Genomic DNA, 23,698 nt, shown 5'->3' with positions numbered 1-23,698 from the left:
CAGTGAACTTGCTCAACAGGCTGTGCACATGCTTTGCATGTAAGATGCCTGGATTTCATCCCAGGCACCATATTTCACTCAGAGCGAGAGGCTGGAAATAGACCCTGAGCCCTGCCAGGCATGACCCAAATACCAAACAAGGGGCCGGAGTGATAGTACAGAGGAATAGGGTGCTTGCCTTGCACACAGCAGACTCAGGTTTGATCCCCGGCATCCCATATGGTCCCCTGAGCACCGCCAGGAGTAATTCTTGAGTGCAGAGCCTGGATAACCCCTGAGCATCACTGGGTGTGACCCAAAAAGCCAAAAACCAAAACAACAACAACAACAACAACAGAAAACAAATACCAAACCAAATCCCAGAAGCAAGCTTCCTTCAAAATAAATAAAATTAGGGGCTAGAGAAATAATATAGAGGTTAAGGCATTTGCTTTGCATATGATTGGTCATGCTTTGATACCTGGCACCTCATATGGTCCTGGCACTGCCAGGAGTGATCTCTAAGCACAGGTGAGCTCTGAGCACCACCAGGTGTGTCTCAAAGAGTCAAAAATAAAATAAATTAGCATTTGATTAAGACTTATAATGAATTTATTTCTTTCCCCAATTGGAGTACACCTTAGGTTTAAAGTCTTCCAACCAGGACTGGAGTAATAGCACAGTGGGTAGGGTATTTGCCTTGCACGCAGCCGACACGGGCTCAATTCTCAGCATCCCAAATGGTCCCCCAGCACCACGAGGAGTAATTCCTGAGTACATAAGCCAGGAGTAACCCCTGTGCATTGCCTGGTGTGACCCAAAAAGCCCAAATAAAATAAAATAAAATAAAGTCTTCCAACCAAAGTTCTTTTTCCTTCCTCTTCAGCTTTTATCAACTGGGGCATGTGAGGTTTGAAATATGCATAAAGAACATTCTTCTCTATGTGATTTTTCTCTCCCCTTTCTTTTTTCATCTGCTTGGTCATGCTAAAGATCCATTTGGTGAATCATTGTTTCTCTTATAAATTATGAGCAAAAATCCACATATTCACTAAACAATATAAGTAAATGTCTAGAATTAAACTGAGATCCTTTCCTACAATAAGGAAATGCAGCAAAAGTACTCAAATTTGACTAGCATTTTATAATCCCTTTTTTGATAATAGTTTAGGGGACTTTTTATTTTTTGGTATGGGTTTGGGAGAGAAATGAAATAAAGTGTAGGAACACTGTAAGAAGGCTTTTCTGTTTACAAAGATCCTGGGATGCATAAGCAATGTCAGAAATCTCACGTGACAGCCAGCTCTTGTGGGACTTTTAAGCTCACTGAGATCAGGAAACAGTTCCAGAAAGCCAATTGAAGCTCAAAGATTAGGGGGAAAAAAGAAGAAAGTGAATAATTGTGTTCTCTGGCCATTATCTGCTCTCATGCTCAGACTTGTGCCTTACTGCCTTGGCCTTCTCCCCAGGGCTAGGTAATATTTGGCACTCAATAAATACTTTCTAAACTAAATCACCTGCTTAAAGACTGTTTTCTCCTGAATCTTCTGAAGTGAGTCTCTTAGAGGTTTTGCATAGTTATTTATTTCCTCTGAAAGTGAGAATTTTACCTGGGACTTTGAGTCTGTAAGTGACCTCAAAAAGTACCTTCAATTCCTTTCCATTCCTTTCAAGATTGTTTTTTATCCATTCCATACAGGAGAGAATTTGTCCTCATTCAAGATCTTTCCGGGGGGAATTACACAACTTCCCATTAAAATGTTTAACAACTCTCCCTGCCCTGAAAGTCTTCTTATATCTTGTGTAAATCCCTTCCCTTTTTAGGTTTGTGGAATCAGTCAGATCCATACTGTGATTAACCCTCTTTTCTCTGTTTTCTTTCTAATGCCATTCCTCAAGCATTCACACTTTCTTTTCTATTTCACGTTGAAAAATCTTTTAAAAAATTCTTTATTTCAGTTTTGTCTATGCTCCATCTAACTGAATCCACTTCCATTCTCTTTTATAGGAAAAAATATGCTAATATTGAGACTGAGGGCGGAAGGGAGCTCCACATATTTGAAAGGCTTAACAAGCTCCATGGATTTCCCAGCAAGTTCTCAACTCCTTCTTATTAACAGTTAATAAAATTATTTGAATATGGCTTTTCTTAGATGGAGTGACTGATAGTGAATACCTGGGGTGGGGGCAGAACTTTAAAATCAAACAAAAATGACATCAAAATATGCTCCTCCCACCCTGATGCTCCTCTCAGTTTGGAACAGAGCTGCTTCTTTCAGTGGATATGAAACATGTTATTTATGTAAGAGTATCATGGTTTTGGCTTCTATTCCACTTGGATCCTATACAGCAGGACAGATTCCTTGGTTGATTGTTGTATATGTAGCTCTGTTTTGTACATTGCTGTTGTCTTTTTTTCATGCTTGCTTGCATCTGTTGTTATGAAAATTGACCTAAAGTTTTTAAACATAAGTGATGGAGAGACTGGAGAGATAATACACGGATTAAGGCTCTTGCCTCTCAATAGGCACACCTTGCTTTGACCCCCAGGAACTCATGTGGTTGCCAAAGTGCTGTCAGGAGTGATCCCTGAACACCACTGGGCATTTCTCCTCCCTCCCCCAAAATAACTGGAGCCAGAGAGAAAATAAAGAAGTAATGTACGTGTTTTACACGCAGTGGACCCTGGTTTGAATCCCCAGCATGGTTGCCTCACTCACTGCCAGGTTTCACTTCTGAGCATAGAGACAGGAATGACCCATGGAACTGCCAGGAATGGCATAAAAAAGGAAAAAGAAAAAGAAAAAAGAAAGAAATGGTAGAAAAAGAGATTATAAGAGACAAACTATATTTCAAAGGCTCATGAGGTGGGAAAATAGGGGCACTGTCACCATGAAGTGACAGTCATCAGAAGATGTCTCTGCAAGATAAATGAAAGGAGGGCTAGAAAGAAGTGTCTACAGAGCCAAAGATGGTCACAAGCCAATAGCATTTCTAGGTTAGAAGAATATGTATTATAAAGAATTTCCACTTTCCACTGAATTATTTCAACTGTTTAAGATGTAGTTCCCAACTTGTATAGGTAATAACCCTTACATTGAAAGATTATTAGGGTTCAATGAGGCAATAAACTGTCACATATACTCCTTATAGTACACAGAATCAGTAGTTGACAAACTATGGGTGATGGTCAAATCCAGCTCACAATTAGTTTTTGCAAGTTCTTTTAGCACACAGCCAGGTATTAATTACTAACTGCCTTTGGCTGTTTTTATTTCACAGTGGTAGTATTGACTGGTTTTAAGTGTGACCATATGGTTCATACTGCCTAAACTTTTACTCTCCCTTTGGCTCCTCAAAGAAAAAGTTTGTTAGTCCCTGAAATCAGTAACTATATGTCAACATTTTTGGAATAGACATCATTCTTCTGATTTGAGTAATTGCTCAATTCAATGTCTGCCAGTTGCACTGCAATAATCCCAGGTGACTATCATTCTTTTGCCTGAGGTTCTAGTTCTCCTGTAGAAACCCCAGGTCGGCAGGGTTCATGGGCTTTTCGGTGCCTCTGTAAATGGTTAATTGGTTCATTTCGCCACCAGGTGGCCTCCTATACTCTGCTGTGCATGTGTCCGGGACCCAGAGGAATGCAGAGTGGATGGAACGTTTCAATGCTGGTTGTTATTCTGCTCTTTTTAGCACTTCTTTGGTGTCTCTGGAATTACTAGCTTCTTTGAAAATACTCTAGGATCTCTAAATTTCATATTTAGTCCTAAAACAAATTAATTGGCCCTTAAAAACTTCCATATCAGTTTAGAAATAGTTGAAACAGTAAAGACAAATTGATATATGCTTACACATGCTCACCACACAGTGGAACATTTAAGAAAGAAGGTTGGGGACTGGAGAGATAATACAGGAGGTAGTGCTCAACCCTAGTTACTTCTGACACCACATATCTCCTTGAATATAGCTGAATATAGTTCTAGAGGTCCCCAGCACTGCTGGTATGACCTTAATGACCCGCAATCACCTCTTGAGTAGCTTGGTGGTCACCTGCTACTGCAGGGCCAGCTGGAACAGAACTACATCATCAGGTCCTTGAATTACACTGCTGAGTCTCTTGGTTAGATATTTCAGGAGTGGCTCTGGATCCTCTGAGCCCCATTTGGGAGCTCCCGTCTTGAGAAAAAGAAGTTTAGGGGCCAGAGAAATAGTAGAGCAGGTAAGGTGTTCACCTGGTATACAGCCAACCCAGGCCCTATCCCAGAGTGACCCCTGAGCACAGGGACTCAAGAGTAAGTCTTGACACTGTTGAGTGATCAAACCCTCCAAAACAAAATATTTGATTGATCACTTAGAAGCATTATGACAACTTAGTTTCACTCAAAAATCCAGTAATATTAACTGATCAGAAAGCTTCTGGACAAGACAAATGCCACATAAATTGAGATTTATCATATTTAATTTCTCTTGAAAAGTATGCATGGACATTTTTATGTTTTTCAAGCAAGCATATTCATCTTTATGTACCAGTTTATTTATGCAATCTAGATACCCTTTTGAGTTTTTAAAGTATATTTTTCAGCTTCTTTGAGGACTGGCCAATGTTAGGAACAGAAGACTGGAAATACATATGATAATACTGCCTAGAAGGAGGTCAGATTCTACTTGGGCAAAGACTCTTCCTCTAACATTTTATTTTCCTCCCTTATAAAATTAGGGAATTAAAAACAATAACAACTGGTCCAATTAGTAGTTGATACTGTAAGCAATGTAGAAAAATCAGAAGTTGAGAAACTCAATTTTAAAGGCCAAGGAAACAAACTCCATCAGTAAATATAATATTTGGAAAGCAGCCACAATAAGCACATAATTTCTAAGTGCCATATTATTTTAGTCCATTTCAGGCAGTAGTCATAGTCTTATTTGCATCTTTAGACCCTTTTCTTTCTGTTTTATTTTAGTCAGTGGTAGAAAATTTCTTTTTGACATCTTATTTTCTGCATGTTTAATTTATCCTACTTTTTTCTTTTCCTCTGCTAATGTTTCTTAATAAGATACCATGACTTACAAAGCTACTCATAGTTGAGTTTCAGGTATAGAATATTCTATCTCCAGTTCCCCCACCAGTGTCTCTCCACCAGTGTCAACTTTCCTCCAGCAGTGTCCACAAGTTCCCTCCTACCCCCAAGCCTGCCTCCTTGAGAGGCACAATTTGTTGTTTGGTTGTGTAGTTTGGACCTCATGCTTTCAGTATTGATGACGCATAATTTGGACATATGCATACACCACAATTCTACTCCACTGGTGTACCTGAGGCCCAGTTACTTCCCATCTTTCAGTCTCTTCTTACTTTCCCCTTCTATTTCTTTCCTTCCCTGTCCTTCGCCTTTATATTATACCTTTTTATCTCTAGGCAGAAATATCAAATGCCCCTCAAAATGTTTTACAGTATAGAACGTATCTATTCACTTATACTGTCATTGAAAATTAGTGATTTCATATTACTTGAGCAACCTGTTCTTACCTTCTGCTTGTACTATGGTAAGCACATCACTGGTTTGTATTTGAATTGTCACATTGGCTGTCATGGCAAATACAGCTAAAGGCATTTAGCTGTCTATGAGGAAAGACCAGAATGGTCCCGAGGGCATTTTGGTAAGGAACAAGCTCAAATTTGAATTCAAAGCCTACCCAGGGAGACCTAGTGACAGGCAATCACTCTAATTCTATATTCCCTACTGGGGCTACTTCTCTAGAGAGCTATCTGTTTAAAGGTAGATTCATACTTACTTGGGAGAAATTCATTACAAGTTCTTTCTACTTTGCAAACTACACTAATTAGTATCAAACCCTACTAATAATTTAGGAAATGTGTACCATGTTTCTTCTGTGCTTCAGCACAATTTCCTACCTTAATCCTCTTTCCCACATACTTTTGAAAACAATGTATATCCATTTAAGTCCTAATGCATAATGCCTGCCACTACTTTAAAAGTCAGGAGGAAGGCTGAAGGTAACATAAGGCTATTGGTTGGTCCCATGCCTTGGACTTTTTCGTGGTGTAGAGAGGTATCTGTACGTATTAAAAACATTAGAGCCAGCACTACTGCAAACAGGGGACCAAATTTATAATAATACATGCCCCAAAATTATTCTGTCAAGGAAATAGGCCAGAGATAAGAAGGAATTTTGGGATATTGGCGGACACTGACACATATGGTGTGTTTGGAACTGGAACATTATATATCTGAAGCTATATTATTAATAGCTTTGTAAATCACAGTGCTTAAGTGGAAAAAAACTTAAGTCAGGAATAAGCAATGGTCTTATCTGGTATTAGTTACTATATGAAGATAAGCATTTGTCAACAGTGCAATATGGAGATAAAAATTTTTAAAAAAGGGTTTCCTCTTCCTTAAGAATTTATAATCCACTTAGAAAGCAAAACCAAATTTTAACAAGCATGAAATCATACCCAGAATAGCAAATTTGTTTGGTATAAGAAATAAAAATGTGGTCTTGATAGAAAGCCATCATAGAAGAAATGAAAAGAAATGATAGTTGACTCATTCTTCTGAGTCTGGCTGTAGAGAATTTAAATATATGAAATGGAGATTGGTACATTGCAGAAGAGAAAGTATGATGAAAAAAGACTCCAGAACTGGGACTTTACCAAAACTGGGAAGAGATACTGGACAAGAACAGCAAACTAGTGACAAATCATAACTCTCATCCATAAAATCCATGAAAGTTATTAAAAAGAAAGGTGTTCCTTTTCCTATTGGATATTGAATCCTAAATGCAATGATTCAATGTGGAGGGAAGTTAATATACATAAATATATAAACTAGTTGCATAAAAGAGGTGAAAGAAACTATATTTAAGGTCATATTCTCTTAGCATGCAATATTTGGATCAAGTGTGGGCAAACATTTATATAAAGTGCTTATTAACTGACAGGACATGTTCTAGGATCTTACAAATATTAGTACATTCAATCCTCACTGCAACCCAGTGAAAGAAGTACTTATATCATTTCGAGATAAACTAAGGCATAGGAAATCACATAGCTAACAAAGCAATGCAGGCAAGGTTTTAATATAAGACAGCCTGATTCAAGATATATATTTTCATCTTATGAAAGCAATTTTTGGTCAACCTCCTTGAATCTTGTTGATTCATGAATTAGAATGTTTGACGTGATTACTTTGTGTGGGGGTTTCAGTGGTGAGGGGTGTTGTGTTTGAGACCAAACACAATGATTCCCTGGAGGCATTTCCAATTCCCTAATTTAGTGCTTGGGAGTCATTCCCAGTGGTGCTGGGGGACCATGTAGTGCCAGGAATCAAATCTAGGGCTTTCAAGGCAAATCATGTACCCAGACCTTTGAGCCATTTTCCTGGCTCCCATTTTATTTCCTGAAACTCTGCTCTTTTCCTTTCCTTAGTTTTATCACTTTTGTGATTAGACACACACACACAATGCACAATTTTGTGTGTGTGATGGAACTAATAAATTTCCTTGAACGTGTATGGCAGACTCCCTCACATAAAAGGGAAAAATGCTCAAGCAGTTATCATAGCAAGGTCTGCTCCTTATACTTGTAGTTTTCCTTATTTCCTCTTTCCCCTAGAGCTTCTAAGTGAGCTGTCATTCTTCTGAGTGACAGGCATAACTGTCAGTGAAAACTCTCCATTCTGCCCCTTTGGCCACAACCTCATGCTATTAAAAAACCTATAGAGGTTTTGTGGATGAGCATACACCCAAATGAATCTGGCCACAGAAGCCACAAGGTTGGGGTTCTCAAGTGTGTTTTAACTACTCCAAAGTCACTTTGAAAGACACTCTTGAGCCTATTTACATTTTATCCCCAGGACCTACCAGTTTCCTCAGACTTCTTCTAGACTGATGTCTAAAGATACATTTTCAAGAATAACTTCATAGTTTAACAAACTAAACTGAAATTTCTTCCCCAAATTCTATTTCTGGGTTTAGCACTATCTTACTGACCTTGGGCAAGTCACTTAGCTCCAATGTATCAATTTTTAATCTGTAAGACAGAAGTGATATCACTAACTTTCCCTATGGGCTTGCTATAGGAGAACAAAAAGAGAACAATTCATTGAAATGACAGTCAAGCTTTCTGAGACCAGAGCCATAAATGGTGCTTAAAGCTTAAAGCCTGAAATATCTAAAATTTATTTTCTTAAAATCTCTTTCTGTGAAATGTGAACATGTACTCCACAGTAACAAAAAGGAAGGCCCAAACAGAAAGGTTTTTAAGGCAGATAAGTCTTGGGATTAGAAATTGAACTGAGCCTCTTGCATCCTTATTATTGCTATGAGAAAACACTGAACTCATAAAAGGTGCTCTTAAATATTTAAAGAGTTGCAGTCACCTTCCTTTTTTTATTTAATACATTTTATAGAAGCTTATGTTAGCCACTCCCATCTTTGGGAAACAATTAAGTTCATTCATGGTTTCTCTCTAAAAATTGGAAATAATATTTCTGTATTGAATGTTTTGACCATCCTTTTTTTTTTGCTGAGAATGAATTTCAAAGATAAATCAATCACACAGTACTCCATTATGTTTACTTATATTAGAGTTGGAAAATATATCTGTAACTGATAGAAGTTCACCTGACCTTTCTTTGGGGAGAAATTCAAACAAATAAATATTTTCCAACTCCCTTCTGCACCCAAGCCATCATGCTAAGGTTACAGTGGATAAAAGGTGAGCAACACATAGTACCTGACTTTATTCACTCCACTGCAGGAGCTTATAATTTAATTTTGAAGCCCTATTCAGCCTCATCGAATCTAAAGCCAACAGAGTAGCCTCAAAAAGTAGCCTCAAGCCTCAAATATTTTATAATACAGGGATTTGGGCAGTCACCAAGAAAAATCCCATGACATAGATCTATTAAGATTATAGATTTGAAAACATTTTGGAACGTTAAAAACATCCTATAAGGAAAATAGGCATGATGTGACTATAAACGTAGGATGACTTTTCCATTGTGTTTGGGTAGCAGTCATCACTGAATTCCTTCATAGGATCTGTCTCAACACTTGTCACCGCCTGGTGAGTTTGTGGGCAGGCCTAGGGCCAGAGTCACCAGAAAATGCATATCTACAACTTGACTTGAAAGGATAATTTTTATGGTGACAATATGGAGGATGGAGATTTGAGCTTCAGTTAGGCTTCGGATTCTTAGGGTTTCCAAAGTCACTGCCCATTCTGTAGCAATATCACTTTGAGAAGCTGTAGTGTTGTACTTCTCATTTTTTTCTTGCCATCCTCAAAGTGAAAAACCAAGATATGCTCTTCAAAGAAACATTCTCAACAGAGCTAACATCAGAAATACATAGACTTTTCCTTATGAAGTTACTTTGGCATTATTTTTGAGGTGCGCAACATCTTGGCAACAGCTTTGGTTTAAAACTCTACGTGATTTGAGAAAGGCACGTTTCAGAATGTTTAATTCAGCGATACAAAAGGCACTAATGAAATATGCATGTATGAATTTTGTATCATATTAGTTCCCTCTTTCTTGAAATCTGAATAAAAGCCAAACATCTGGATTACGTTTGAAAAGCCTGAATTTCCAATTTTCAGAGAGATTCAATCTATTTTGACATTGCACACTTAGCCTTAACATTTACAGTGTGCTATTAACATTACTTGCAATTGTAAAAAAACAGTCCATATTTAAACAAACTTGGTGTACCCTAATACTAAAAATATATCTATATTTTAAATGGCTGCTGAGCACAATGGTATACATCCAAGCATTTAGGCTCCATCAGCATTTCTATTATAAATATTTTCATTAAATGGGACTTTAATACAACTATTGGGACACAGGATAAACTTTCATAAATAAATTCTCCTGTGGTTCTATATTAACACAACAAACAGCAATTCATATATTACTTAATATTTAGAAATATTTATCAACTTAGAGTTTTCTGATGGCCATACAAATTACTCCAGGATTGAACCAAAAAAGGCACAGTCCTTGTTCTTTGTGTGCTTATTCTTCAAAGTTGTAAACTGATTAAGATTTCTGTCTTTATAGATATTTCAATAGATTTTTGGCACTAAGATTAAAAGCATGGGATTTTTAATAAATTTTATAAAAGATTATAAAATAAATATAATACTATTTTATTTATAGTAATGGTGAAGTAAATACAGCTTTCAGTGCTTTATTTCATTTTAGTATCAGAGTTTATTTGAGACATAGATGGTCAGTCAAGTTTTAATGAGTAAGGCAAGAAAACCTATTTTCAGACAATAATTCAAGAAAGGTAAAAGAATGTGATGTATGTCTGAAGTTTGCACAATAGTAAGACACTAGTAGACTTTTCTCTTTATTTATTTATTTATTTTTTTAATTAGTGAGTCATCGTGAGGGTACAGTTACAACTTTACCCATTTTTGTGCTTGTGTTTCCCTCATACAATGTTCGAGAACCCATCCCTCCACCAGTGTCCATTCTCCACCATTAATGAAACCAGTATCCCTCCCACCCTCCAATCCCGTCTTCCTCACCCTACCCCGCCTGTGTGGCAGGGTATTCCATTTTATCCTCTCTCTCTCCTTTTGGGTATTGTGGTTTGCAATAGGGGTATTGAGTGGTCATCGTGTTCAGTCTCTAGTCTACTTTCAGCACGCATCTCCCTTCCTGTGCGGGATCTCCAACCACATTTTACTTGGTATTCCCTTCTCTATCCAGGCTGCCTTCCCCCAGCATGTGAGGCCGGCTTCAAAGCCATGGAGCCAACCTCCTGGTATTATATACTACTAGTAGACTTTTCTTAAGCCTTTACTGAATTTCTTGTTACACATTAGGTGAATCTCATTTGTGATATGTAGAGAACACCTCAAGTCAATGACTCCCATTTTCTAATTTTGATTTATTAAAAAGAAATCTAGGCTGGAGAGATAGCTCAAGAGGGTATGCACATGCTTTGAATGCAGGAGGTTCTGTTTCCATCCCTGCTACTATATGGTCCCTGGAGTAATTCCAGAAGAAAATCCAAAGCACAGAATCTGGAGGGAATAGCTCCTGAGAATATAAGGTGTGATCCCAAAACAAACAAAAAGGGGGAAAAAAAGAGGAGGATAAGGAGGAGAAGAAAGAAAAGGAAGAAAACAGATCCATAAGTTCATGTAGTATAACCTAATTAAACAAAAATACGTGTGCTTTGGGGGCCTTTGTTTAGAGTAGAACAAGGAAAACAAAACAAATGGTACTTTTAAATTGGAAAGTTTAGTAAAGAAGAAAACTGAGTTTCATTACATTAATTGCTGTTCTTCATATCTTTTTCCGTCCAACATTGCATACTCTAACAGATATTACATAATTGCATAACTATTCTTACTATGTGCTGACATGACATTACGACAGCCCTGATACGGTGCATCATAATGAAACCATAATTAGAACCGTCATGATGTATTATGGCAATGATCCACATCGTCACTGAAGTGCATTGGAATGCACAGAAAACCCATTGAGATGTGCAGATTCTCAACATAATACAGCACAGCCATGAAGTTTCATAGCATGGAGAGGAAATTGCTATTATGCCTATACTGCTGGCAACAAGGCTTATAGCACATTTCTTAGATATCTGTTAGAGAAAGTTCTATAATGATGGAAGAAAATTTTAGAGAGTGGCATTTGTGATATACATGTCTGTAAAACAATCCACAGGAAGGATCTTTTTGAAATCTAAACCTAACTGCATAAATTCTGTAGCAGAAGTTTTCTGTGAAATATTTATCAACAGAAGGACTTGATTTAACAACTTAAATTCAGTGACATACTCCTCCAGAACAGGGAAGATCAAAGATTGTTTGAGAGTTTCTAGTTAACCTTGCTCTTTCTGTTGGTCTCTGTGCCCTGCCTTAACTTAGGTTTATAGCTGGCATCTTATATGGTTATATTTACTCCATTATTGTTCTCTGCATGCATGAGAACCTATGTGAGGCTTACTCTGACAAATGAAAAATTTCCATTTAACTTAAGATTTTTCAGTCTTGACATATTTTCTACATATAACAATCTGATTGTTCAGGTTGATTTGAAAAATGAAGAAGCTCAATTTTCTAAAGCAGAGGAATGTTAAGATTGTGTTTTAAGGCCAATCCTCATTAGATGCTAATTGTTTCATAAAATATCCCAACCAGGTAGACTTATAGTCTCTACCTGAAATGCCTCTGGTGAACAGCAATTATCCCACAAGCTGTATTTTTATTTATTGTGTGTGTATGTGTATATGTGTATAGGGGGTAGGATTGTTGTCACATCTATTAGTGCTGGGGGTCTGTCTTGGCCGTGCTTGGAAGGCTATTCCTCCAGTGCTCAGGGGCCTTGCAGTTATTGTAAAACAACCCTGGACTCTTACTTGCTTTTCATACTCTTCATCCCTATGAACCACTTCCCTAGCCCCTCTTTCACTACTTTGGCTTATACCTCTGATCTCAGGCCTGATCTTTGAGGACAAATGAGACTATTTTCTATATAAAAAATCCTCTGCATACTCAAAATCAATGAACATTGATGTTGTCATTGTCATTCCTTTGCATATTTTATTTTCAACTCTCACTTCTTAGAATATCCCCAGCACTTACAGTGTGTTTTGCTCCTTTGAGAAGTGTGGAGTTTTCTCCCTTTCATTGTTGCTCTTCATTGTATATTTAATATGTTGATTCTGCTTGAAAATGGAATTCATCTAGACCCAGGTACATAAGTTTAAACTTAATAAATCACAGACAAGCTGATGTTACTTTTCTTATTTCTGATGAAGTGCTTATCTGTTTTTTAAGCTACTTTTTGTATTTTAGGGGAAGGAGGGGATAATAATTCTGACTTGACATTTGTCATATTTTCTTCTTCGATTTAATCTATTCTGACAACACATATGTTTCCTTTAGAATTTAACCTCATCACCTAAAATAGATATTGAGAAGTAGTTGCCTACAAATTCTTATCCAACACAAGAAACACCAGTTAACCTGAATTGTATTAAAACATTTTAATTCACCATAAAAAAACTATGATGGGGAGAGAGCATTAGTACAGAGGTTAGAGTACTTTACTTGCATGTGTCCTATCTGGACAGGATCCCAGGAACCCCATATGATCCCCAAGCCCACTGACAGTGATCCCTGAGTGCAGAGCCATGAGTAATCCCTCAGCAACTTTGGGTTTGGCCTCCCCCAGGAAATAAAAAATTATGACAGTTCACATAAAAACATATTCATGGTTTTACTTTAAAAATATGTCTAGTCACACTAAAGCTATATGCCCTGTTAGAGACTGAAGTCACAGCTAAGTTATGCCCCTTTAGTTAGAATTGTGCTCTCCTAGCCTACATAATCCACACTATTTCCTTTTATTTACCCTTTCCTGGTATAGACTATTAGCAATTACCACATTTATGCATGGTTTTTGTTGTAATGGAGGATAGCATTCTCTATTTTTCTATTTTCTTCTTTTTTAGAGTAGAGAGAAACTTTAAATAGTTGCTCAGGGAACCTGGGACTCACGCCTGGTGATAACCAACCAAGAGGATGCAGTGTTACTGGATTGCTCTAGTGCTAGGGACTATCATAGTCAACTCCACAGTGCTTAGGACACCCAGGGCTATACCTGGGTCTGCTCCAGGGAACCATGTGATAGAGGGATTTCAGCAGGGTCATGTTAACTCTAGACCAGACACTCTATTTTCATAACACTTGTAATTGTTAGAATATGAGATAGAAAATGATTTTCTGTGACCAACACAACTTTTTAATGTAAGATACCAGGTATTAGTTGCCAGGTTTGGCAAGTGTGAAGGTCCTCAAATAACCTAAATAGTTTTTCATTTTCTTCATCACTTTCTTACATTATCAATGAAGAAAAAGAAATCCTACCACCATAACATTGAAAGAAATGTTATTTGAGGCCTTGGGTTCTTTATACTCTGCTTCTCTTAGCTTTGCAGTTTCTAAGAACCTACTGATGATATTAAGTGAGCTTACTGTACTGACTTGTGAAAGCTGATTATTAAATATCCAGAAATTTTGCCAATAGTTCCAACCTTTGATAACTTGGCATCTGCTGTAGTGGGAGGTATTTACACCAGGGAGATTAGCCAACACTATGGATCACGACTTTATTTTACCTTAGGTAGCCAATTTGCTAGTATGCCCTATAGGTATCTGAGTTTAAGATCTTTGAGCTAAAATCATTACAGTTCTTTATTGATCAATGAAATTGATATATCTGGTAATCTGATCAACATTCCATGTACTTGCTTTGCATGTGCATATTGGGCTCTTTAGAAATTAGAGACACCCTCTGTGACAAGCCACACCCTCTGAGTTCTTCAGATACTAGAAAAACAGCATCAGTCAGACTGATGAGAAAAAAAATAAAGAGGCATTTATTAATAACAGATGTACTTCCAGGGTGGTACCCAGAAAAACTGAGTAGCACCCACATGGCTTCAGATGACATCTTTAGATTACTCAGCAAAAGCAGAGAACTTTGGAAGGAAGAAAAAGGAAGATCAGTTAGGGAGGTTATCAGAGAAGGCACAGAAAAGCAGAAGATGCAGATTTAAATTCAGCCTTATCCTTTGAGAAGAGGAGGAAATTAGGTCTATCATGGAGATGCCCTTAAGTATCAGGTTTATATATAAATATATTTCATAACCTAGGGCCTCAAATCCCTATCTTCAGAGCCCCTCCCATGAAATTAATCTTTTGCCAAAGACTGTTTTGGAGTGGCAGGTTTTGATTCGACTGTAGTTAAGAATATCATTAGTAGTACAGTGGGTCAGGTGCTTGCTTTGAATACAGCCAACCCAGGTTTGATCCTGCTAGCACACTGGTCTCCTCAGTACAGCCAGGAGTGCTCCCTGAGCACTGAGATGGGAATAAGCCCTGTACATTGCCAAGTGTGGCTCAAAAACAAACAAAAAAGATCATTAATAAATAAAAATTTTGAGTAAGAGTAAATCAAAGAAGAGCCCTATTGCATATTATGGCAATTAAACAATGACCTTTTTATATGGCTGTTCAACAGGTTCTCAGGAAAACTTTGTACTTCTGTGCTCTAAATGATTATATCCATCTACTCACTTCATGCTTATTAAAACATAATAGAAGCACATACACCTGATTCAAGAATTCACATCCTTGTTCAGGGAATTTAAGTCATTAGATTTTGGGTGTATGTTCTTGGCAATTTAATTATGTTTAAAATCTGGTTAGTAGTGTAGTAAATAACTGGTATTGCTACAAAATTGTATTGAAGGTAATGCAATTGAATTTCTACTCAAGTTGACACTCAATTAAAATTTCCATATATCCAATGAGTTAGCCAGTTCTTGGCCTGGGAGCTAGAACAAATGCCTTCTTCATAGGCCAGTCATTTCAAAAGAAGCAACATTTATGATAAAGTCAAATTTAGACTCAATGTATAACTGAATTTTGAGTTTAGCTTATCAAATACAGATTAAAAGCAAGAAATAAACTAGAGATCACCAACAATCTTTCTTATATTCCTTTTTTTTATTGACACTGGAGGAAAAATAACACATTAAAACCTCCTTACTGAATTACTGTCCTAAACCAATAGATCCATGGGGCTTGTTCAGCTAAAAGCCACAACAGACTTTGTAATGCAATGATGTAATCTAGGCTTTGTGTCATTTATATTCAAGTTTAAAAAAAAAACAATTTTCCTGAATAGACAGACTGACAACAATATTGTTCCGTGTGGGTTTTTATTTGGATTCTTTCCAAATGGTTCACATGCCTTCACAGTAACACATCATGCCTGCTTATGTTTTTGCCTGAATTCCAAAGTTTTCCCCTTTTACTAGCTTTCTATTTTTCTTTTAAGGCCTCAGTTATGTTTGTAAAACTAACCAGCTCCACCACAAAATTAGGATGTATCTTGCAGAGTGCATTCATTTTACTTTTTGCATATTTTTCCTGAGGTCATGTCAAGGTTAGTTTGAATTCCATCCTACATTAAGACTTCTTTCACAGCTATTTAGCTCGGCAGCCTACTCCCCGCTGGGGTCTGCCCCTTGGGCACGTCAAAGCTTCAGACCTGACAAATCACACACAGATGAAGCTGTACAGTTTTTTAAACAGTTTCATCAGTAACTTTTTTTCTTTTTCACTATCCTTCTCCGTACTGAGATTTTCCCCTGCCCCACCCCCCGCCATTACCATTTTTAGAAATGTTGATTTCTATTTGAGGCAGTTTGTTTTCATGTCTGAGTCGCAAACTAGCAGTATCATTTCTTTATATAAATCATGCTAACAATCACCTAGTCACCAGAGCTACTGATCAGAAGCTTCACAGACTAGTATAGCTGTAATTACATTGTGGAAATCTATTTGTAGCAGGAAACAATATTGGAAAGGTGGCTATATCACGGTGCATGCGGAATCTAGAAAAAAAGAATAGTAAACCATGAAAATGCACTGAGTTTATAACATATTATGGGGTGAACATGGAAATGTTTCTCAAGTGGTTAGTAATATGTTCTTATCAGTATTTTAGCAAATTGTGAAATTAATGGTGCAACTCCAGTTCCTGTTTAATTGATGGAGTCAAAATGCTTGGTTGCTAATGAGTGTATTAGCAAACAATGTCTCCTTTACAGGCTTAAGGAGATCAGGACTTTTTAAAAAGCAGTTTACTGTCCTTATTTTTATATAATGAAAAATATTGGCTGCTCCAGAATTGCTAGATCAACTGAAGAATTGGTGTAATTATTACTGTATATTCATTTTGTCTATGTCAGATGACCAGATTATAGTTTTCTAGTTCTCACACTACAAAATAGTCATTTTCTTTTACAAACCATAGGCTACTCATTATGTTTTTATTCAGGACCAGCAACACCTGAAAATCTCTTCTGCAGGCTAAGCAGGTAAAAAAAACAACATAACAACTTAGGTATAATGGTTTGGGGTGTGGAGTGTGAAATAATATTTGAATGATTCTCCATTCCTCAGTCTTCTTTAACAGTTAGTTTAGTATGAAAAGTACCCAATGAAGGGTTCTATAAAAGGTTGCTTGGTTGAAACTAATTAAAGACAGGTCTAAATAGAAAAAGAAAAGAGAAGCGGATCAAAGGAATTAGATTAGGTGTCAGGATGTCTTTTGATAGGGATATTTTACCTAGATTTTTGTAATTGTAATCCAGGAAAAAAAAAACCTGAAATCTAAAAATGTCCACTTCATGCCCTAATTCCATATTTGCATTATTTTTGCAATAAGATACATGTCAACAGGCAAACATCTTGAAGAAATCATTTCAGCATTGGCGCATTAACACATTATGGTGAAAAGAGGCTTGTGCTTTTCACGCAGTGCATTTCAGTCTTCAATTAATGTGAAAGCACTACAATGCCTATGCAACTTCTCTTGCCTAGTGGTGCACCATTTATCATTGCAGTTTTACATTGACCTTGACACCCACTTCATTAGAATAAAGATTGTCTACCATTTAGGTTACATTGTTCCTCTGCACAGAGACCCCATGCAAATTTCTGTTCAGATAGAAGAGCTGTGAGGCTGTCAGAGGTCATCTGCATTAAATGATTGCAGCTATTTTCCAACTGCTTCTTTTCATTCTACTCAATTCAGGCTTGGAGGATCAATCAAGTTCTCGGCCTGAAACAGTGGGACTGCTGGGGATATAACTGTTTTGGGTAGCAGTACATATGTCCTAAACAGTATTAAATATTTAATATAAACTCATTAAAGGCCATGTAAAGATTTAGAAAGATATCAGATTTATAGAAAAATCCAAAGGGACTGGAGAATCCTTTGAAAAATAAATAGAAGAATCCGTTTTGTAATGTTAGTAATTGTCACAGTAGTACTTGTCATTATAATAGTTCTCAAACTTAGTGAATCCTTTCTAAGAGGGCTTCATTCTTGACATGAAGAAGGAAGGGCCAACAGACAGGCTTGGTGTTCCTAACGCAACATTTTATATGAAATTGGTGTGAAAAGTTTTCAGTTAGTTTGATGATTTTATCTTCTATAACCATAAATTTTTCTCTGGATATATATAAATATATATCCATATATACATATATGTACATATATATCTATAAAGACTTATGTATTTGTAATATAAAAGAAATTATTGAGAAATAAGTTGCTAGGTTTCCTACTTAAGTTTTCTGAGTGATATAATTGGAATTAAATTATTAATGGGAGATACTTTAAAAAAGATTGTTTTATGATCTTCTATCAGGGAATTTGCAATTCATTTTAATATTTGTAGTTTGATTTATATTAAAGATAATGCAATCTATGTCCAATTAACAATACATGGCCAATGTAATGTGATTTTCAGATCATGCAAATGGAATAAGCTAGAAGGAGGAGGGGGTGTTTCTCCTTCTTCTCAATTCTTAACCTCAGATGTAATTTGCTGTGTGAGTTCTGGCAATTTTAAATGACATTGCACTTTTTAATTTTTCCAAAGGCTCAGCAGCAAATTTATCCCAATCAGGAAAGCCTATTATTAATTTACAAGGACAATTGTAGGAGTCTTTATAATTTCTCTGTGCAATTATTCGGCATAAATTGCTAATGGTAAAATACAAGGAGTTTGCAAGAAATAACGACTATTATTTGTCTTGGGCTTGAACCCTCTTCTTCAGTCTTGAACATCTTCCCTAAGTGCTGATGATAGTGGCTCCATGTGAAACATCCCATGAATCGTGAGATGCCGAGTATTGGTGTTCTGAGAATGGGGGCAGCACAAGAGCCGCTGCAAAGGCACCAGTGGCCTCTAGCAGATTCCTGCACTCGGCATGTACAGCTGAGCTGTGGACCCTGGACTTTCATATAAAAAGACTCTTTGTTCACTCCTGAATGGCATTAGGCATGGACTTGCTGAGGGGCCACCATGAAGCCTCACATGAGGAGGGCAAACACTAGCCAGAAAACACAATAAGAAAGTCATAGACACATTGGTACACTTCCTTGCAAAAATGCACATTTTTACTAATTTTGCCAATAGTTTGATTTTGTTTTTGTATGTTCCTAGCATACATTTTCTTATTAACAGACGAAAATGCATCTTATTTTCTCAGTGTATTTTTTGTTGTGGATGTCTGAGAAAGGGGATTATGTTGGATATGCAGGTGTTTGTGGTATTACTTTGCACTGGAAAGATATTCAGACTTTTTGTTATTCTAATAACGAGACCATTTTCCGTATTTAAACTCTTTCTAAAAAATTCACATGAAGCCCAGTTGAAATATTGGGTAAGATGTAAATATTTCAACCCCCGAAGACATAAAATTTGATAGCCCTCTGCTAATAATTGAGAAAATTCTTTGGTGTAATTCCTGTGTTTCTTGTAGCCAAAACTTCACTCTCACTCAGAAATGTCTGGTCTCTTTTCAGCATAACCAACAGAAGCACCATACAAAAGTCGTACAATGGATGTCTTAATCTCTCTGTGTGCTTTTAGAGCATTATTTTGAATTCCATCATGCTGCCTTTTTTCTTTCCTCTTCTGAAGTTTTATTACAACAGCAGAATTCCCAGGGAGCTTTGGGGGCAAGGTTCACATAATATAGCCCTGAAGTTTTGCTTAGGTGGAATCCGTCCCCCAGTCCTGGCTGTCTTTTGATGATCTTTATATTTCAAAAAGATTCTGTGGGTAGAGTCGTAGAGCATTAGCTATGTGTATTTTATTTTTTATTTATTTTTTTTTATTTACTAGACAGTGAGCATCTCCAATGCTTTCATGATGCTTTCTTTCTGTGACCTCACACTGACAAGGCATCTCGTTCTTTAACATTGAGGGAGGCAGAAAAATGCTTGAGTTGCTCAATGTGCGCCTTCTATACCAGTTTCAAAATGGCTTATTCTTCTGGTTTCCATGGTGACAATTAACACTGTTTCAAGGCATTGTTCCAGTCTCCATTTGGGCAGAATTTTCGGTGTGATTTTTAACAACAACAACAAAAAAAGGTTTTAGGAGGGAAAAAAGCCTTTTGCATAACTGTCAAAAAAGTTATCTCAATCAAGTCTTCATGCATTTCTAATTATATTTACTTCAGAAATCCCTGTTTTTGCTGGCTTTTGTTTTAAAACTCAATTTTAGTACCTATGTTTTTAGTAAGCCTTGAATAAAAATTTCTTTTAAACTTTAAACATTCTTAAAGTTAGTATTTGTGATTCTTTTTAGCTCTGTTGTGAAGCTTTCTTTTTGTGTTTCTATATACACACAGGCATGGCATTTCAGCAAGGAGTGGCCTGTGTCTTTAATTTAGATCTTTCACATATCTATTAGGAGGCTTCATTAGTCCAAATTAAATTGGCCAAGCAAATACACTTAATAATGTAAATATGCCCTTTCAATAGAGTATATTTTATTTTTGACTAGACAGCGAGGCCCACAGCAGGTGCTGTGGGGAAATCAAATACTGGATGCTTATTTACCTTAGCCCTTCAGAAAAGCCATCTGACTTTAACTTGGCTAATCTCATTTTTGGCTATTGTAGAAGAGTCTATATCATAACATCCCCCCACTACAGGACATAATGTGGCAGCCTCAACTCACTTACTTGGTGGGTAGAATGAATATGAAAACTAAATTACCTTCTCACTCAAAGAAAAAGTAACCTTACTGGTTAGGATAAGCAAGAACTTTTAGTTAATTTTCTTTAAGGCTTCTGAAATATATTGATGAATGAAGAGTAAAACCATGCTAATATCAATATATATACATATACATATATATATATAACATGTGCCATCATCTTGTGTTATATATATACACATAGAGACCTGAAATCATATCATATTCAACTTTTAGGTACTTCAATTATTAAAATATTTTCACTTAAGTTGAGTGACATTTTGGTATCTTTCATGCACATTCAATCACATCTAACAATTAAGCTGTGTTCTCTTAGATTTTTATAGTTTGAAGGCATTGTCTGTCAATCACACTTTTATCAACCTGTTTATACAGTAGGTTAAATGGTAACAAGAGAACATACTGGAAAAAAAAGGCAAGGTTCTTTTAAAATGCAATAACCTTTTGTAATAGCTGTCATAGTGACTACTTATACCATATTCGATGCAAAAATATTCTATTATGTCTAAAATTAAGTTAGTTTCTTTTTAGGTTTTTATTGCAAGGCTTATCATATTTATGGGATACATCTCAACTGTTCTCTTGACTTATCTGCTGTGTAGGAGCCACTCTAAGTTGAGATAAAGGATAGTGAGCTTGTCACCAATGAACATAGTAACTGGTTGATGCTGCTCCAGATAGCATAGCTGGAGAACTCCCTCTGTCAGTCAATGCATGTGGCATCAGTAAAATATTGAAATGGGGTGTTTATGCTTACTGAAATACTGGTTTCCTCTATTATTACATCAAAGTAGTTTTGTCAAAAAAGTATGTAAACCTTTGTAAGCTAGAGACATCTTTAGAGATATATCAGATGACATAAAACAGATGACCCTCTCCCCCAGTAATCACTCTGGAAAATAAAGCACTATCTAGGTTTCTAGAATATTTGTTGGGTATTGAGTCCAGAGAACTCAAATAGATGGCGTATTTTCTAAATGTTGGAGTTATGTGGTTGTGGTAATTGCATGCCATTAGAAAACGCAATCAGAATTTCCTATGTATTACAGGCCAAATTCTGAAAGAGCTCTAAAGCAACCCTTGATTTTTTTCATTATGCATATTCATGTAATTTTGGATACTCTGACACCCTGATCAACATTCATTAATACTATGAAATGCAACATTCATTAATACTATGAAATGCTTTAAATCACCTCATTTAAAACATTTTGTTCTGTGATCCACAAATGACTAACATTTGGAGAAGTTTACATAATACAAATGATGTGCATGTTTAGTGTAAATGAAAGATTAAAATATGAAACTAGAAGTATGCAAACATATGCACGCAAATGCTGATGATCTATTAACAGAACTAAGGATATCACACCTTCTTTTTCTTTAGGCTGTTTTCAATTGTATTTTAGTTTAGGATCTTATATAATATGTTTTCAAGGTGAATAAAATCTTTCAAAAGCTTGGGCATGCTTTGACTTGCTAATTTGCCACTTTGCCCAGACAAAAGCTTTTCTTATTAGATCTGATAAGGTGCTCCTTTAGGAAAATGGAGTAATTGCACCAAGGGCCCCACTACCTTAATTTTATGCCTTGAAGAAGGATGTTTCATTATATCTTGAAAAAGTCTTCAAAATTGCTTATTATTTTGATCTGAACTGGTTTTTCTACTCAGAGGTATTTGTATGTGTACATTTAAAAAGTATAACCATGATATTTTGTAACTACCCATATTTTAGAGCTTTCTAACTATAAAGTTATCCAAATAGTTATTTGAAGAGAATCACCATAGTAACTACCATTAAGTAGCAATTGCATTATCTCTAGCAAAACATCTTTTAGGAATGAGACATTTGGGTTTTTGTTAGAATACAATATATATTAGGGGAGAGGGCACTGTAATCAGTTATGGTTTGGGGGGACATTTTATAATGACCAGTAAGAAAGTATATATTTCTAATCATTCCCTAAGCATTTTTTCCTGTCTATATTTATCACTTATCTAAAGTCATATACTTTTTATTAAGTAAAAGAAAAAAGAAAAGAAAAAGGAAAGTTAATTGAGAATTTACAGGATCTTATAGGAAAAGAGAAAGTCACTCATCAAAAAATTTGGAAGGGAGGCATAGAGATACTAAGGGGACCACGAGGTGCCAGAAGTTGAATCCAGGTCTCTGACATATAAAGCATGTGCACTAACTCTTTGACTGTTTCCCTTGAACACATGTTTATACACACACACACACACACACACACACACATATATATATGTGTGTGTATATATATATATATATACACACACACACACACAATTTTGTTTGTACCACTATGAAGTTGATCCTTTGAGGAACAGAAATGAAATACTGGTAACATTCTAGAGTCAACTTATTGCTAGAGAGAGAGCTTGGCTGCATCCAAACCCTAAGCAAGCATTTAGGGTTTGTTATAATTGGCCATTGTATAGTTCCTATATTTCTTATTACTCTCTCTCTCTCTCTCTCTCTATATATATATATATATATATACATACATATAGTGAAGTTATTTAGTATTTGTAATTGTTTCTTCTACTCACTTTTCTCAGTTTGATACTCCCCAGTTCTATCCAAGTTGCAGCAAACTGCAGGATTTCATCTTCTCTTACAACTCTTCTCTTATAATTGTATTGTCCTAGAAATACCCACAATTTCTTTATCGAGTCATCTGTTGTTGGGCACTTATATTGTTACAATATTTTGGCTGTTAAGAATAGTGCTGCAATGAACGTAGGCATGCAGATGTCTTTTTAAATACATATTTTTGTGTTCCTGGGCATCTTAGATGCCTGGGAGTGGGCTCTCTGAGTGGCATGGTAGTTCTTTTAATGTTTTAGAAGACTCCACACTGTTTTCAATAGAGGATGAAGCAGAATACATTTCTATGGATCTAACTTTATTTTTTAAAAAGCACACACCTTAAGGCCCAGGAGATATTACAATGAGTAAGACATCTGCCTTGCACACAGCAGACTGTTTGATCCCTGGTGTCACATGTGGTCCCCTGAGCAAAGGCGGGG

At 36.4% G+C, this 23,698-nt stretch overlaps 1 protein-coding gene and 1 pseudogene across 3 annotated transcripts in view; one reads left to right on the top strand and one right to left on the bottom strand.

Annotated features, from left to right (window-relative positions):
- LOC129403315 (uncharacterized) overlaps positions 1-23,698 on the bottom strand; it is a 637,601-nt pseudogene that overhangs the window by 437,607 nt on the left and 176,296 nt on the right.
- The window catches only part of AKAP6 (A-kinase anchoring protein 6), a 520,466-nt gene that overhangs the window by 400,086 nt on the left and 96,682 nt on the right, over positions 1-23,698 (top strand). The gene's annotated exons all lie outside the window — the stretch shown is intronic.

Source organism: Sorex araneus, chromosome 3, assembly GCF_027595985.1.
Source record: "Sorex araneus isolate mSorAra2 chromosome 3, mSorAra2.pri, whole genome shotgun sequence".
In the NCBI taxonomy this organism is placed as follows: Eukaryota; Metazoa; Chordata; class Mammalia; order Eulipotyphla; family Soricidae; genus Sorex; species Sorex araneus.
The sequence above is the reverse complement of the archived record's forward strand: the minus strand, read 5'-3'. Positions and strand labels throughout refer to the sequence as shown.